The sequence below is a fragment of the Triticum aestivum genome, chromosome 1D, assembly GCF_018294505.1.
Source record: "Triticum aestivum cultivar Chinese Spring chromosome 1D, IWGSC CS RefSeq v2.1, whole genome shotgun sequence".
Taxonomy (NCBI): domain Eukaryota; kingdom Viridiplantae; phylum Streptophyta; class Magnoliopsida; order Poales; family Poaceae; genus Triticum; species Triticum aestivum.
This window is the reverse complement of record NC_057796.1, coordinates 38,590,942-38,596,626: the sequence shown is the minus strand read 5'-3', so window position 1 is coordinate 38,596,626 and position 5,685 is coordinate 38,590,942.

The following is a 5,685-nucleotide window of genomic DNA, read 5'->3' as shown; positions in this document are numbered from 1 at the left end:
TGGAAAATTCCGGAAGAAAAATCCACGCGAGACGGTGCCCGAGGTGGCCACAAGGCAGGGGCGCCCCTGCCCCCCTGGGCGCACCCCTGACCCTCGTGGGCCACCCGTAAGGCGGTTGATGCCTTTCTTCGGCCGCAAGAAAGCAAATTTTTGGTAAAAAATCACGGCGAAGGTTTTAGTCCAATCGGAGTTACGGATCTCCATATATATACGAAACGGTGAAAGGGCAGCAGAGGAGGACGCAGAAACAGAGAGAGACAGAGAGACAGATCCAATCTCGGAGGGGCTCTCACCCCTCCCACACCATGGAGGCCAAGGACCAAAGGGGAAACCCTTCTCCCATCTAGGGAGGAGGTCAAGGAAGAAGAAGACGAAGGGGCCCCCTCTCCCCTTCTCTTCCGGTGGCGTCGGAACGCTGCCGGGGGCCATCATCATCACCGCAATCTTCACCAACAACTTCACCGCCATCATCACCAACTCTTCCCCCCTCTATGCAGCGGTGTAACCTCTCTCTTACCCGCTATAATCTCTACTTAAACATGGTGCTCAACGCTATATATTATTTCCCAATGATGTATGGCTATCCTATGATGTTTGAGTAGATCTGTTTTGTCCTATGGTCTATTTGATGATCGTGATTGGTTTGAGTTGCATGTTTTGTTATTGGTGCTGTCCTATGGTGCTCTCCGTGTCGCGCGAGCGTGAGGGATTCCCGCTGTAGGGTTTGCAATATGTTCATGATTTGCTTATGGTGGGTGGCGTGAGTGACAGAAGCACAGACCCAAGTAAGTAGGTTGTTTGCGTATGGGATAAAGATGACTTGATGCTTTAATGCTATGGTTGGGTTTTACCTTAATGATCTTTAGTAGTTGCGGATGCTTGCTAGAGTTCCAATCATAAGTGCATATGATCCAAGTAGAGAAAGTATGTTAGCTTATGCCTCTCCCTCAAATAAAATTGCAATAATGAGTACTGGTCTAGTTATCGATTGCCTAGGGACAAATAACTTTCTCGTGACAAAAAGCTCTCTACTAAAACTAATTTAGTTGTGTCTTCATTTAAACAGCCCCTAGCTTTTATTTACGTGCTCTTTATATTCTTGCTAACCTATCCAAAAACACCTACAAAGTACTTCTCATTTCATACTTGTTCTAGGTAAAGCGAACGTTAAGCGTGCGTCGAGTTGTATCGGTGGTCGATAGAACTTGAGGGATTATTTGTTCTACCTTTAGCTCCTCGTTGGGTTCGACACTCTTACTTATCGAAAGAGGCTACAATTGGTCCCCTATACTTGTGGGTTATCAAGACCTTTTTCTGGCGCCGTTGCCGTGGAGCAATAGCGTGGGGTGAATATTCTCGTGTGTGCTTGTTTGCTTTATCACTAAGTAATTTTTATTTGCTGTTCTTAGCTGTTTTCTATCTTTAGTTATGGGTAGGAAACGCAAAATACCAAAAAAATTTGTTGTACCTACTGAACCAATGGTTGAAGAACTACTCAAAATCTATCACACTCCTCTAGCTTATTACTTGGATCATCTTCGATCCCTATGTGCTCGTGCTGAAACCCCAACTAGCTTAGTTGAGGGCAAATCCTTAGATGAGCATGCTTGTTATGTGCGACACCGAATGTCTGAAAAAGGGAAAACTCCATTGGGTCAAATTCATCGTTTGCAATGCTCTGCTTGGAATTTATGTGATATTTATGATGTTACTTGTTGTTCTGAAAACCCTAAGAAACACCTCCCCTACCAATGTGAGTTTATTGATAATGGAATCCTATCTTCGTATGCTAAGGGTGTTTATAATTACTATGATATTCAACAAATTGAAGAATTTGTTGCTTTTAAGGGTGCTTACGAAATTGCTTCTTAGATTGAAACGTATGATGCTACTCTTTACAAATCTGAAAATTTTGCCATACTTAAATATTGCTATGATAATTATGCCTCTAATTCCTATGTTGAACCATATATTGAGGACTACCCCGCTGCCCAAGAAGAGACTAATATTTTGCAGGAGTCTATGGAAGAAGAAATTGATGAAACTGTGAGCTCATTGGATGAAAAAGATGATGAGGAGAGCGAAGAACAAAAGGAGGAAGAGAGGATTAGCTACCCGTTCCCACCTTCAAATGAGAGTAACTCTTCAACTCATACATTATTTAATTTCCCTTCAAGCTTACCGAAGGATGATTGCTATGATGATTGTTATGATCCCGTTGATTCTCTTGAAATATCCCTTTTTGATGATGCTTGCTATGCTTGTGGCCAAGATGCCAATATGAATTATGCTTATGGAGATGAACTTGCTATAGTTCCTTATGTTAAACATGAAATTGTTGCTATTGCACCCACGCATGATAGTCCTATTATCTTTTTGAATTCTCCTGACTACACTATATCGGAGAAGTTTGCCCTTATTAAGGATTATATTGATGGGTTGCCTTTTATCGTTGCACATGATGATTTTGATGAATATAATATGCATGTGCTTGCTGCTCCTACTTGCAATTATTATGAGAGAGTAACTATATCTCCACCTCTCTATGTTTCCCACAACATAAAATTGCAAGAAACTGTTTATACTATGCATTGACCTTTACTAGGTGTGCATGAATTGTTCTTTTATGACATGCCAATGCATAGGAAGAGAGTTAGAGTTCATCATTACATGATATATGTTTCTTTGTGCTCACTACTAAATGCCAAATCATTGTTAATTAAAATTGGCTTTGATATACCTTGGGATCCGGGTGGATTCACTACTTGAGCACTATATGCCTGGCTTAATGGCTTTAAAGAAAGCGCTGCCAGGGAGACAACTCGGAAGTTTTAGAAAGTCATTTATTTCTGTTGAGTGACTTTATATAGTTTAAAAACAACAAAAATAAAGAGGGGAACCCAAAACTTTTCAAAAAGGAAAGTGAAAGTGAGAGAGACAAGCATTGTTGAAGTGGGAGAGCTCCTTGAACTTTGTTCATGCTCACGGAAACTTTCTGAATCTTAATTACAGAAACTTTTCAATAAAAATAATTACCCCCTAGTACAATTCCATTGTATTATTACAATAATGTGCCAAGGTTTGCCTTTAGGATGTTTACAATGCTTGTTGGTTTGTACGGTGCAGGACAGAAACTTTGGCTGTAGTGCGCGATTTTTAATTTTTTACTGGAACGTAAAATTGTTCTGATTCTTTTTGCACTGTCTTTCTATACGAATTTTTTATTTTTCCTAATTTTGGCATAAGTTTTCAAGTAACATAAGTATGGTGAATGTTCAGATTATTACAGACTGTTCTGTTTTAGACAGATTCTGTTTTTGATGCATAGTTTGCTTGTTTTGATGAAACTATCAATTTACCAGTGGATTAAGCCATGAAAAAGCTATATTACAGTAGACACAATGCAAAAACAAAATATGAATTGGTTTGCAACAGTACTTAGAGTAGTGATTTGCTTTATTATACTAACGGATCTTACCGAGTTTTCTGTTGAAGTTTTGTGTGGATGAAGTGTTCGATGATCGAGGAGGTCTTGATGTGAGAAGAAGGAAGAGAGGCAAGAGCTCAAGCTTGGGATGCCCAAGGCACCCCAAGTAAATATTCGAGGAGACTCAAGCGTCTAAGCTTGGGGATGCCCCTGAAGGCATCCCCTCTTTCTTCAACAAGTATCGGTATGTTTTCGGATTCGTTTCATTCATGTGATATGTGCAAATCTTGGAGCGTCTTTTGCATTTAGTTTTCACTTTTATTTTATGCACCCTGCTGGTATGAGATGGTCCTTGGTTGATTTATAGAATGCTCTTTGCACTTCACTTATATCTTTTGAGTATGGCTTTATAGAATGCTTCATGTGCTTCACTTATATCATTTGAAGTTTGGATTGCCTGTTTCTCTTCACATAGAAAACCGCCATTTGTAGAATGCTCTTTTGCTTCACTTATACTTGTTAGAGCGTGGGCATATCTTTTGTAGAAAGAATTAAACTCTCTTGCTTCACTTATATCTATTTAGAGAGTTGACAGGAATTGGTCATTCACATGGTTAGTCATAAAATCCTACATAAAACTTGTAGATCACTGAATATGATATGTTTGATTCCTTGCAATAGTTTTGCGATATAAAGATAGTAATATTAGAGTCATGCTAGTGGGTAGTTGTGGATTGTAGAAATACTTGTGTTGAGGTTTGTGATTCCCGTAGCATGCACGTATGGTGAACTGTTATGTAACGAAGTTGGAGCATGGGGTATTTATTGATTGTCTTCCTTATGAGTGGCGGTCGGGGACGAGTGATGGTCTTTTCCTACCAATCTATCCCCCTAGGAGCATGCGCGTAGTACTTTGTTTCGATGAATAATAGATTTTTGCAATAAGTATGTGAGTTCTTTATGACTAATGTTGAGTCCATGGATTATACACACTCTCACTCTTCCATCATTGCTAGCCTCTTCGGTACCGCGCATTGCCCTTTCTCACCTCGAGAGTTGGTGCAAACTTCGCCGGTGCATCCAAACCTCGTGATACGAAACGCTCTATCACACATAAACCTCCTTATATCTTCCTCAAAACAGCCACCATACCTACCTATCATGGCATTTCCACAGCCATTCCGAGATATATTGCCATGCAACTTCCATCATCATCATATACATGACTTGAGCATTTAATGTCATATTGATTTGCATGATCGTAAGATAGCTAGCATGATGTTTTCATGGCTTGTCCGTTTTCTGATGCCATTGCTACGCTGGATCATTGCACATCCGGGTACACCGCCGGAGGCATTCATATAGAGTCATATCTTTGTTCTAGATATCGAGTTGTAATATTGAGTTGTAAGTAAATAAAAGTGTGATGATCATCATTATTAGAGCATTGCCCCAGTGAGGAAAGGATGATGGAGACTATGATTCCCCCACAAGTCGGGATGAGACTCCGGACAAAAAAAATAAAAAAAAGAGAAGGCCCGGAAAAAGAAGAAAAAAAGAGAGAAAAAGAGAGAAGGGGCAATGTTACTATCCTTTTACCACACTTGTGCTTCAAAGTAGCACCATGTTCTTCATATAGAGAGTCTCTTGAGTTATCACTTTCATATACTAGTGGGAATTTTCATGATAGAACTTGGATTGTATATTCCAACGATGGGCTTCCTCAAATGCCCTAGGTCTTCATGAGCAAGCAAGTTGGATGCACACCCACTTAGTTTCAGTTTGAGCTTTCATACACTTATAGCTCTAGTGCATCCGTTGCATGGCAATCCCTACTCCTCACATTGACATCAATTGATGGGCATCTCCATAGCCCTTTGATTAGCCGCGTCGATGTGAGACTTTCTCCTTTTTTGTCCTCTCCACATAACCCCCATCATCATATTCTATTCCACCTATAGTGCTATGTCCATGGCTCACGCTCATGTGTTGCGTGAAAGTTGAAAAGGTTTGAGAAACGCCAAAAGTATGAAACAATTGCTTGGCTTGTCATCGGGGTTGTGCATGATGTGAATATTTTGTGTGGTGAAGATGGAGCATAGCCAGACTATATGATTTTGTAGGGATGAGCTTTCTTTGGCTATGTTATTTCAATAAGACATAATTGCTTGGTTGGTATGCTTGAAGTATTATTGTTTTTATGTCAAAGGATAGACTATTGCTTTGAATCACTCGTGTCTTAATATTCATGCCATGAT